At 42.4% G+C, this 13,092-nt stretch overlaps 1 protein-coding gene across 1 annotated transcript in view; it reads left to right on the top strand.

Moving 5' to 3' along the window:
• Nucleotides 1-350: 350 nt before the first annotated feature.
• LOC140740547 (E3 ubiquitin-protein ligase MARCHF3-like) overlaps nt 351-13,092 on the top strand; it is a 90,313-nt gene continuing 77,571 nt past the window's right edge. The window contains exon 1 of the mRNA XM_073069799.1: nt 351-578. The gene's annotated coding sequence lies outside the window, so the exon portion shown is untranslated. The remainder of the gene's footprint in view (nt 579-13,092) is intronic.

The following is a 13,092-nucleotide window of genomic DNA, read 5'->3' as shown; positions in this document are numbered from 1 at the left end:
AGCAGGAAATAGCGTTTACATGAAATATAGTTAAGAAGATAGGAGGTGCATTTTCCTTGTACGTTTAAAGACAGCCAAAATTTGATACATTTAGCAGGAGATTTTCAGCAAGGCATATAATATCTACGCATGTTCATGTGACAGAAATATTAAGGTACCCCTGGGCTGGTAATAATTGTCCATAAAGCAATCATTACCTTCGCTCGCTTCTTTGGAACACTGACACTGGGAGGCGCGGTCTGCTTTGTGTCTGAGGTGTTTCAGTGCGAGGTTGCCTTCAATAGGAGCGTGTAGTCGGGCGTCGCTGCCGCGAGTGGCTGAGCCGGCGGTCAGTCACACCGAGGGGCGGGGGTTGCGGACCTTTCGGCTACCGGAGGGTTGGTTCAGGGAGCGGCGTTGGGCACGTTGGTTTCGCGGGCGGAACCGTTGATTTTATTTCTTTCTGAACTCCGCCAATGCAAGCTATTTGTTATCAGCTTGTTATTGCGAGCATTTCCTCTCTCAACCTTACAACTGGAAACGACGGATAGAGAAATCTGCTGGTGCAACCGAAGTAAAAAAAAAGTGCGAGTGTCTCGGTGAGTTTCATTTTCTTATGACGTTTGCGGTTTTGAGTGATTAACCCGAGTCCAGCTGCAGCATTTATTGAGGGCTGTGTGACAGGAACACTGAAAGTTGGGATTAGGAAATCCTGGTGGATGGAAACTTGGTTGTCATGGTTCAAATATAGAATTCGGCGTGTGTCACCGTGAAGGGGTAATGATGGTAGTGATCTTGAACTTCTTCCTGTGTCTGTCGGGCCGTGAACTTTACGAACTGTGCGTTTACGGAGAGGGATTCTCCCCGTCCTTCAGAAGGGCACAATGAAAAGAACCCATATCTTGTGTGTTGTCTCTTTGCTCACGCATTCTAGTGCAGTTTCCATCTAACCGTGCTCCAGCCAGCTGCGTTAGGGTTAATCGCGAGTAATTCGGGCGGAATTTCTGCAGATGGCAACAGTTTGGTGGATTTTTAAATATCACTTTACAAACAATTTCTAACAAATGTTTAATTTACAATCTCGGTGGGGGTGTCGGTAAATGCACGCACACTGCATTTTCAAAATTGCTGTTTTGTGTCTCTTTACAAACATTCTTAAATGCTTTAATATATCTAAATGGTTAAGTGCACGCACACTACATGTTTATGTTACTCTACAAACATTTCTTGACAAACATTTCTTGACAAACATTTCTTGACAAATTAGGGAACTGGAGCTGCAGCTCGATGACCTTCGCCTGGTCAGGGAGAGTGAGGAGGTGATAGAGAGGAGTTACAGGCAGGTGGTCACTCCGGGGCCACGGGAGGCAGATAGGTGGGTCACGATCAGGAAGGGGAAGGGGCAGGTACTAGAGAGTACCCCAGTGGCTGTACCCCTTGACAATAAGTACTCATGTTTGAGTACTGTTGGGGGGGACAGCCTACCTGGAGGAAGTGACAGTGGCCGGGCCTCCGGCACAGAGGACGGCCCTGTAGCTCAGAAGGGTAGGGATAGAAGAAAGAGGACCATAGTAATAGGGGACTCGATAGTCAGGGGTTCAGACAGGCGGTTCTGTGGAGGTGATCGGGAGTCCCGGATGGTAGTTTGCCTCCCTGGTGCCAGGGTCCGGGACGTTTCTGATCGCGTCCAAGATATCCTGAAGTGGGAGGGTGAGGAGCCAGAGGTCGTGGTACATGTAGGTACCAATGACATAGGTAGGAAAGGGGAAGAGGTCCTGAAACGAGAGTATAGGGAGTTAGGAAGGCAGTTAAGAAGAAGGACCGCAAAGGTAGTAATCTCGGGATTACTGCCTGTACCACGCGACAGTGAGAGTAGGAATGGAATTAGGTGGAGGATGAATGCGTGGTTGAGGGATTGGAGCAGGGGGCAGGGATTCAGGTTTCTGGATCATTGGGACCTCTTCTGGGGCAGGCGTGACCTGTTCAAGAAGGACGGGTTACACTTGAATCCTGGGGGGACCAATATCCTAGCGGGGAGGTTTGCTAGGGCTACGGGGCAGACTTTAAACTAGTAAGATGGGGGGGGGGCGGAAATCAATTTGAGGAAACTATGGGAGAGGAGGTTAGTTCACCAGTAGAGCAAGTAAGTAGACCGTGTGTGAGGGAGGACAGGCAGGTGATGGAGGAGGGATGCGCTCAGCCCGAAGTTGTAGGGGAGAAGAAAGAAAAGGATAATAAATTTGAATGCATTGCTAGGGATGAAAAGAGAGGAGGAGGTGGAGAGTATCTTAAATGTATCTATTTTAATGCTAGGAGCATTGTAAGAAAGGTGGATGAGCTTAAAGTGTGGATTGATACATGGAATTATGATGTTGTAGCTATTAGTGAAACATGGTTGCAGGAAGGGTGTGATTGGCAACTAAATATTCCTGGATTTAGTTGCTTCAGGTGTGATAGAGTAGGAGGGGCCAGAGGAGGAGGTGTTGCATTGCTTGTCCGAGAAAATCTTATGGCGGTGCTTTGGAAGGATAGATTACAGAGCTCCTCTAGGGAGGCTATTTGGGTGGAATTGAGGAATGGGAAAGGTGTAGTAACACTGATAGGAGTGTATTATAGGCCACCTAATGGGGAGCGTGAGTTGGAAGAGCAAATGTGTAAGGAGATAGCAGATATTTGTAGTAAACACAAGGTGGTGATTGTGGGAGATTTTAATTTTCCACACATAGATTGGGAAGCTCATTCTGTAAAAGGGCTGGATGGTTTAGAGTTTGTGAAATGTGTGCAGGATAGCTTTTTGCAACAATACATAGAAGTACCGACTAGAGATGGGGCAGTGTTGGATCTCCTGTTAGGGAATGCGATAGGTCAGCTGACAGATGTATGTGTTGGGGAGCACTTCGGGTCCAGTGATCACAATAGCATTAGCTTCAATATAATTATGGAGAAGGACAGGACTGGACCTAGAGTTGAGATTTTTGATTGGAGAAAGGCTAACTTTGAGGAGATGCGCAGGGATTTAGAGAGAGTGGAATGGGTCAAGTTGTTTTATGGGAAGGATGTAATAGAGAAATGGAGGTCATTTAAGGGTGAAATTATGAGGGTACAGAATCTTTATGTTCCTGTTCGGTTGAAAGGAAAGATTAAAGGTTTGAAAGCGCCATGGTTTTCAAGGGATATTAGAAACTTGGTTCGAAAAAAGAGGGATGTCTACAATAGATATAGGCAGCATGGAGTAAAGGAATTGCTCGAGGAATATAAAGAATGTAAAAGGAAACTTAAGAAAGAGATTAGAAAAGCTAAAAGAAGTTACGAGTTTGGTTTGGCAAATAAGGTGGAAGTAAATCCGAAAGGCTTCTACAGTTATATTAAAAGCAAGAGGATAGTGAGGGATAAAATTGGTCCCTTAGAGAATCAGGGTGGTCAGCTATGTGTGGAGCCGAGGGAGATGGGAGAGATTTTGAACGATTTCTTCTCTTCGGTATTCACTAAGGAGAAGGATATCGAATGGTGTAAGGTGTGGGAAACAAGTAAGGAAGTTATGGAACCTATGACAATTAAAGAGGTGGAAGTACTGGCGCTTTTAAGAAATTTAAAAGTGGATAAATCTCCGGGTCCTGACCGGATATTCCCCAGGACCTTGAGGGAAGTTTGTGTAGAGATAGCAGGAGCTCTGACGGAGATCTTTCAGATGTCATTAGAAACAGGGATTGTGCCGGAGGATTGGCGTATTGCTCATGTGGTTCCATTGTTTAAAAAGGGTTCTAGAAGTAAGCCTGGCAATTATAGACCTGTCAGTTTGACATCAGTGGTGGGTAAATTAATGGAAAGTATTCTTAGAGATAGTATTTATAATTATCTGGATAGACAGGATCTGATTAGGAGTAGCCAGCATGGATTTGTGCGTGGAAGGTCATGTTTGACAAACCTTATTGAATTTTTTGAAGTAGTTACGAGGAATGTTGACGAGGGTAAGGCAGTGGATGTAGTCTATATGGACTTCAGCAAGGCCTTTGACAAGGTTCCACATGGAAGGTTAGTTAAGAAGGTTCAGTCGTTAGGTATTAGTGCTGGAGTAATAAAATGGATTCAACAGTGGCTAGATGGGAGATGCCAGAGAGTAGTGGTGGATAATTGTTTATCGGGATGGAGGCCGGTGACTAGCGGGGTGCCTCAGGGATCTGTTTTGGGCCCAATGTTGTTTGTAATATACATAAATGATCTGGATGATGGGGTGGTAAATTGGATTAGTAAGTATGCTGATGATACTAAGGTAGGAGGTGTTGTGGATAATGAGGTGGGTTTTCAAAGCTTGCAGGGAGATTTATGCCGGTTAGAAGAATGGGCTGAACGTTGGCAGATGGAGTTTAATGCTGAGAAGTGTGAGGTTCTACATTTTGGCAGGAATAATCCAAATAGAACATACAGGGTAAATGGTAGGGCATTGAGGAATGCAGTGGAACAGAGAGATCTAGGAATAACAGTGCATAGTTCCCTGAAGGTGGAGTCTCATGTAGATAGGGTGGTGAAGAAGGCTTTTGGAACGCTGGCCTTTATAAATCAGAGCATTGAGTACAGAAGTTGGGATGTAATGTTAAAATTGTACAAGGCATTGGTAAGGCCAAATTTGGAATATTGTGTACAGTTCTGGTCACCGAATTATAGGAAAGATATCAATAAATTAGAGAGAGTGCAGAGACGATTTACTAGGATGTTACCAGGGTTTCAGCACTTAAGTTACAGAGAAAGGTTGAACAAGTTAGGTCTCTATTCATTGGAGCGTAGAAGGTTGAGGGGGGATTTGATCGAGGTATTTAAAATGTTGAGAGGGATAGATAGAGTTGACGTGAATAGGCTGTTTCCATTGAGAGTAGGGGAGATTCAAACGAGAGGACATGATTTGAGAGTTAGGGGGCAAAAGTTTAAGGGAAACACGAGGGGGTATTTCTTTACTCAGAGAGTGATAGCTGTGTGGAATGAGCTTCCTGTAGAAGTAGTAGAGGCCAGATCAGTTGTGTCATTTAAGGTAAAATTGGATAGGTATATGGATAGGAAAGGAGTGGAGGGTTATGGGCTGAGTGCGGGTAGGTGGGACTAGGTGAGATTAAGAGTTCGGCACGGACTAGGAGGGCCGGAATGGCCTGTTTCCGTGCTGTGATTGTTATATGTTATATGTTATATGTTATATTAATTTATAATCTCGAAGGTTTGATAGCACGCAAGCTGCATTTTGACAATTGATAATAGAAACGAAAAATGATATTCTTAAAATCCTCGGTTGTACTGGTCAATAACTCGAGAGTTCAGAAACATTTGCAGGATGAAACTACCGTGAATATTCAATTTTTAAAAAATGAATAAAACCAGAACGCTGTCTCAGCAGGTCAGAGAGCATCTGTGAAGAGGGGTAGAGTTAACCTTTCCAATCCATGACTTTTCATCACAACACTAATTCTGTTTCTTTTTCTACTCTCTCTCTCTATCAATGCTGCCTTACCTTCTGATTATTTTCTTTCTGTATTTTGTCTGCTGTATTTTGCTGTTCAATGGGAACCTCGTTTGGAGTGTTGAGAAATAAGTTTTATGAAGACTGACATTTAACATGGAGAATTAGCAGTGGGCAGAAAAGTATAAATATTTTAGTACTGACATTTTGCAGAATTTATCCGTGCCAGGATTTTTTTTTTCCCATTTAGCAGTTTCAAAGGTGGGAATTGTTTCTATCATGCTGACAACCTTCAGGTACTTTGGTAGTATATGCAGTCCTCTGTGCTGTTAATCATTTTGGCTGTTGATATGGCAGCCTTCCTGATGCTATTTTCTCCTGAACTCTATGTTTCAACCCCCTCCCCTCTTCCCCCAATACTCATTCCAGCCTAAAAGAGTTGAGAACCTGGCTGAGACAAGCTCAGTCTTATCGATAATGGTTTGTTAATGCTTTATTTAAGCCATAATTATAACACCTGAGAGCAAATTTTGACTTTACAGTAACTAAGGATCATAGTTGTTCAACACTTGAATGATGTGGGACTTGGAAAGGAACTTGTAGGATGGCATTCTCTCAGCAGGCTGCTGTCCTTGGCATTTGAGATGGTAGCAGTTACACATTAATGTATAATGTCAGAAAGAAGATATGCATGTGGTTTACTTTGTATATGGTACCCACTTAAACCATTACAAATGGGTGGTGGAGGGGGTGATTGTTCAGAGCAATGAATTGGACGCCTGTCAAGTGGCCGTCTTTGGCCTGGATACTGTAATGCAAAGCTTCTATATAGCGGTTCTGCACTTTGCAGGCAAATGGACAGCTTCTTGATGTGCTTCTGATCTGACTGTTGTAGAATGTGGCAAGGTTTTGACAAGTCAGAAAGTGAAAATGCTTCTGCCACCATAGTCAAGTTTCTGGCTGATGTTGGGGTCTCAGTGATGTTAACAGACAGACAGACATACTTTATTGATCCCAAGGGAAATTGGGTTTCTGTTGACTATCAATGGCAGGTTGGTAGGTTCTTGATTTGTAAGGATTACAGGGAAAAGGCAGGAGAATGTGGTTGAGAGGGAAAATAAATCAGCCATGGTCGAATGGCAGAGCAAAATGGATGGGCTAAATTGGCTGAATTCTGATCCTATGCCTTATGGGAGGAGGTAAATTTCTGTTTTTTTTCAAAAAAAGATGATAATTTTCATAATATGCTGGCTGGGCTCTGCTGTTCACATCAGTGCATACCTAAGTGTTGTGAATGGCTTGCACCATGTAAACGTGAACTCATTGTTTGTAGTATGTCAGACAATCAGAGCTGAACACTCTCATCTATAACTAATCCTATTCAGATGTTATGATGAAGGGAAAGGCTTTTATGACATGGCTAAGAATGTTTGCTTCTAGGACATTGCCTGCGCTATGTTTCTGTAATGAATGTCATTCGGTTTTGCTGTTGAAAATACTACTTTTGTTCTGCCCCCACAGCTTAAATTAATGTAAAAATATTTTCACATTTCAAATGTGATCCAAAAGTAACTCGTCTATTATACTGAAAAAGCTGATGTGGGGATTAGTATCAATTACTGAAAATCCAGTAATTTGAGCTATTTATCACATGCTTTATTGTATCATTTATTGCTTTTTTTAAAAATTGCAGTTGTGAAACTTGCCATTAATCTTAAAGTGAAGGAAATTGTGTTCATTGTTTATCAAGTGAAAATATTGCAGACTGTGCTCAGTTTTTAAAAATATCAAGAAACACTCAAACAGATTAAAAATAAAATACTTAATAGAAAAATTAAAATAGATTACTTAAAAGAGTCATGAACACTCAAATTTTAAATGATCATATTTGCACAGTGGCATAGTGGTTAGCACGATGTTTTTACAGTACAGGCGACTTGAGTTAAATTCCTGCCACTGTCTACAAGGAGTTTGTACGTTCTCTCCGTGACCACGTGGGTTTCCTCTGGGAGCTCCTGTTTCCTCCCATAGTCCAAAGACGCGTTAGTTAGATCATTTGGTCATTGTAAATTGTCCTATGAATAGGACAGAATTAAATTTGGGGATTGCTGGGTGGCATGGCTCAAAGAGCTGGAATGGCCTATTCTGCACTGAATGTCCATAAATAAATAAGTTAATAAAATAACTTAAGGAAGAACTTGGACTATATGCTACTTATGGAATATGGCTCTAAGTTGTAGGAATTTGCCCTTATCATTTTTCAAATGACTTGTCTTTCTGCCTTGACCAAATGATAAATTAGTGTTAACATACAAAGCAAGAAGCAGTTGAACTTGTGATTATATTTAGATACCACTTCCAGAAATGAGATGTCTATAATCTGCATCTGATTCAACATGCTTGGATTAATTAGCGTATCTTGACAGGAAAAGCACATTGTACTGAAAGTTTTGGCACTGAGGGCCTAGGCTTCAAGCAGATACACCATTGTATATTGTTCTTCTTCATTCCCATAATTCAGTGCCACTCGAGATCTGTAAGTGATATGGTGGAGACTTAAAAAATATTTGTGTTGCGCGATGAAATCGTTGGGTAGAATTTTTAACATTACAACAATGAAGAGACATTTTCTCTATATGTCCTGCAATATCTGTCATGTAAAAGTAATTATTGAAATTAGTAATTGACATAAATGAGTTAACATGGAACCAAAAATGTGAATTTGTTCCTCCTTCAGGCTGTTAAAAAAACAAATACTTTTCCCATGATTCAGCGGAGAGAACCTAAAGCTAATCAGATATCAGGCCCCAAGAAAATTTGTTTCTGGCATTATCCATTGGAATTTGAGCTTCACAGCACCACGTTGGAAAGGAAAGCATTACAATTTCTCAGTCCTCTTGAGTCACATTTTGTAAGTTATTTACCTGGCCCTTCAAATAGCAAGACTTTGATTTCTGTTCTTTCTTGCTGAAGAAAGCACAGGGAGAACGAAAACTACATGAAGTAACACATAAACACAAGACATTCGGCAGATGCTGAAAATCCAAACCAGCACGCACAAAATGTTGCAGGAACTCAACAGGTCAGGCAGCATCTATGGAAAGGATTAAACAGTCGACATTTCAGACTGAGACACTTCAGGACTGGAAAGGAAGGAGAAAGATGTCAGAGTAAGAAGGTGGAGGATGGGGATGGAGGACTTGCTAGAAGGTGATAGGTGAAACCTAGTGGGAGGGAGAGGTAATGGGCTGGAGAAGAAGGAATCTGATAGGAGAGGAGGGTGGACCATAGGAGAAAGGAAAGGAGGAGGGGCACAGGGGGAGTTGATGCGCAGGTGAGGAGAAGAGATAAGAGGCCAGAGAGGGTAATAGAATAGTAGGGAAAGGGGAGAGAACCAAAAAATTACTGGAAGGTGAAATTGGTGTTGATGCCATCAGGTTGAAGGGTACCTAGATAGAGTATGAGGTGTTGCTCCTCCACCCTGAGAGCAGCCTCATTGTGGCATAAGGGAGGACATGAGTTAACATGTTGGAATGGGATAGGAATTAAAATGGTTGGCCACTGGGAATTCCAGTTTAGGCAGATGGAGCAGAGATGCTCAATGAAGTAGCCCACCAACATGTGTCAGGTCTCACCAATTTAGAAGAGGCCGCATCGAAAACACTGGATACAAAAAATGACACCGAGAGATTTGCAGGTGAAGTATTGCCTCCCTTAAAAGGACTGTTTTGGGCCCTGAGTGGGAGGAGATGAATGGGCAGGTGTAGAATGTCTATTGCTTGCAGAGATTAGTGCCAGATGGGAGATTAATGGGAAGGGATGAATGGACGAGGGAATCATGGAGGGAATGATCCTTGCAGAAAGCCGGGAATAGTGGATGGTAAAGATGTGTTTGATGGTACAATCCCATTGATGATGGCAGAAGTTGTGGAGAATAATTTGATGGATGCAGAGGCTTGTGGGATGGTAGGTGTGGACAAGTGGAAGTCTATTCCTGTTTAGATGACAGGAAGACGGGGTGAGAAGAAATGTCCAGGAAATGGAGGAGATGCAGTTGAGGGCAATATCAACAGTGGAGGAAGGGAAACCCCGTTCTTTAAAGGAGCAGTACATCGCCAATATCCTGGAAAGAAAGCCCTCATCCTGGGAACAGATGCAGCAGAGACAAAGGAACTGAGAAAAGAGAATAGCATTTTTACAGGAGACGAGGTGGGAAGAGATATAGTCAAGATAGCCATGGGAATCAGTTGGTTTATAAAATATGTAGGTAGACAGTTTATCTCCAGAAATGGTGACAGAGAGTTTGACAAAGGGAAGAGAGGTGTCAGAAATGGACCAAGTGAATTTAAAGTCAGGGTGGAAGTAGAAGTCAAAGTTGATTAAATTGACAAGCTCAGCTGGAGTGCATGAAGCTGCAGATGCAGACATCAGTGAAGTCCAGGAAGAGTTGGGGAGCATTACAAGGGAAGGATTGGAACAAGGATGTTCTACGTAGCCCGTAAAAAGGCAGGCATAGCTGATTCCCATGCTGGTGCTCATTGCTATCCCTTGAGTTTGGAGAAAGTGGGAGAAGCCAAAACAGATATTGTTGAGGGTGAAAAACAGTTCAGCCAGACGGAAAAGAGGTGGTGGTAGAGGTGAACAGATTATAGACACTAACCATCCGTGGTGAAGATAAGACGATCAGGTCCAGGGAATTGAAAGTTGTTGAGGAGATCGAGAGCACCTGAAGTGCCACGGATGTAGTTGGGAAGGGGGATAGAATGGAGTTGAGGTGTGCGGACTCAAGTTTAGTGGGGCAGGAACAGGCAAAGACAATGAGTTCGGTGACAGTTGATGGGAGTTCTCCAGAGTTGATGAGGTTAGTGTTGTGTTGGAGACAATTTTCTGATGTTCTTAAAAGGTTTCCTTTTGAGACCATATGATATTGGAGCAGAATTAGGCCATTTGGCCCATCGAGTCTGCTCTGCTATTTCATCATGGCTGATCCAATTTTCCTCTCAGCTCCAACCTCCTGTCTTCTCCCTGTATCCCTTCATGCACTGACCAATCAAGAATCTATATATATATAATGTCTTGGCCTCCAAAGCTTCTGTAACAAAGAATTCCACAGAATCACCACTACCTGGCTAAAGAAATTCCTCCTCATCTCCATTCTAAAATGAAGCCTCTCTATTCTGATGCTGTGTCCTCTAGGTTTTGACTTTCTATCATAGGAAACATCCTCTCCACATTCTCTAGCATGCCTCTCTATCAAGGCAATTCACCATTCATTGGGTTTCAATGAGGTCATTCCTCATTTTTCTGCATTCTAGTAAATACGAGCTTGGAGCCATCAAACGTTCTTCATATGACAAGCCATTCAATTCTGGAATCATTTTCATGAACCTCCTTTGAACTCTCTCCAGTTTTAGCACAACCTTTCTAAGATAAGAGGCCCAAAACTGCTCAGTACTCCAAGTGAAGCCTCAATGGTGCTTTATAAAGTCTCAACATTACATTCTTGCTTTTATATTCTAGTTCATTTGAAATGAATGTTAACATTGCATTTGCCTTCCTCACCACAGACTCAACCTGCAAATTAACCTTCAGGAAATCCAGCACAAGGATGCCCAAAACCCTTCTGTAGCTCAGTTTTTTTTTGTATTCTCTCTCCATTTAGAAAATAGTCAACCCTTTCATTTCTTCTAGGAAAGTACATGACCATACTCTTCTAGCCACTCCATTCCATCTGCCAATTCTTTACCCATTCTCTTAATCTGTCTAAGTCCTTTTGTGGCCTCTCTACTTCCTCAAAGCTACCTGCCCCTCCACCTATCTTCACATTGTCTGCAAACTTTGTAACAAATTCATCAATTACATCAAACAAGTAATCGAACTATAACACAAAAAGAACGGTCCCAACACAGACCCCGTGGAACACCACTAGTCACCAACAGCCAACCAGAAAAGTCTCCCTTTATTCCCATTCTTTGCCTCCTGCCAATCAGCCACTGCGTTCTCAGTGCTAGAATCTTTCCTGTAATACTATAAGCACATTGCTTGTTAAGCAGCGTCATTTGTGGCACCTTGTCAAAGGCTTTCTGACAATCCAAGTACACAACAAGAACCAATTCTCCTTTGTCTATTCTGCCTGTTACTACTTCAAAGAATTCCGTCAGGCAATATTTTCCCTTGAGGAAACCCTGCTGAATATGATAATATATCTCATCCTTAATAATCAACTCCAACATCTTCCCACCACTGAAGTCAGACTGACAAGCCTATAGTTTCCTTTCTTCTGCCTCTCTCCCTTCTTGAAGAGTGGAGTGACATTTGCAATTTTCCAGTCTTCTAGAACCATTCCAGAATTTAGTGATTCTTGAGAGATCATTATAAATGCCTCCACAATCTTTTTAGCCATCTCTTTCAGAATTCTGAGGTGTACATAATCTAGTCCAGATAACTTGTATATCTTCAGGCCTTTCAGTTTCCCAAGAATCATCTCTCCAATAATGGTAACTTCACAGACTTCATTCACCATACTGCTCAATGAAGACTGATGACTGATGCAGTGAAGACTAATTCAAAATAGTTATTCAGTTTGTCTGCCATTTCCTTGTCCCCACCACCCCGCCCCCCGCCATTATTACCTCCACAGCATCGTTTTCCAGCAGTCCTACATTTACTTGCACCTCTCTTTTACACTTGCGAATTTGAAGTAACTTTTGGTATCCTCTTTTATATTACTGGCTAGCTTTTGTGTTCCATCTTTACTGTAATGACGTTTCAAGTTGCCTTCTGTTGGTCTTTAAATCTTGCCAATCCTCTAACTTCCCACAAATCTTTGCTCTGTTATATGCCGTCGTTTTTGGCGTTTGTGTTGGTTTTGACTTCTCTTATTACTAACAGTTGTGTCATATTGCTTTTAGAATACTTTTTTCTCTTTGGGATATATACTGTGACTTCTGAATTACTTCCAGAAATTCCAGCCATCACTGCTCATCGCTGCCAGTGGGTTTTTTTTCCCAATCAATTCTGGCTAGCTCCTCTCTGATGCCTCTAATTCCCTTTATTCCACTGTAATACTGATACATCTGACTTTAGCTTCTCAAATTTCAGGGTGAATTCTATCATATTATGATCACTCGCCACTCAGGGTTCTTTTACCGTCAGCTTTCTAAATCAATTCTGGTTCACTATATAACACCCAATCAAGAATAGCTGATACTCTAGTGGACTCAGCCGCAAGCTGCTCCAAAAGACATCTCGTAGGCACACTAGAAACTTCTCCTCCTGGAATCCAGCACCATCCTGATCTTCCCTATCTACCTGAATATTGAACCCCCCCCCCCCCCCATGACTATTGTAACATTGCCCTTTTGGCATGCATTTCCTATCTCCAGTTGTAAATTGTAGATCACATCCTTACTATTGTTTGGGGACCTGTATACAACTCCCTTCAGGGTCTTTTTACCCTTGCAGTTCCTGTCTTTCCCCTTGCCTTTCAAGGGGTAAGCAGAAGGTATCTTAAGAGTTGTAGCCTGGCCTCAGGAAGGTAGAAGTCACTCCACCACACTACAACAGCATCCCCTTTGCCTGCTGGTTTGATGGTAAGGTGCCTAGCCACATTGTCATGAGTGTAGAAAGAGTAGTGCAGTGGGCTTAGCGCGCCTTCTTGACAGTGTTAC

The sequence above is a fragment of the Hemitrygon akajei genome, chromosome 2, assembly GCF_048418815.1.
Source record: "Hemitrygon akajei chromosome 2, sHemAka1.3, whole genome shotgun sequence".
Taxonomy (NCBI): Eukaryota; Metazoa; Chordata; class Chondrichthyes; order Myliobatiformes; family Dasyatidae; genus Hemitrygon; species Hemitrygon akajei.
Note: the sequence above shows the minus strand (reverse complement) of the source record. Positions and strands in the feature narration are given on the sequence as shown.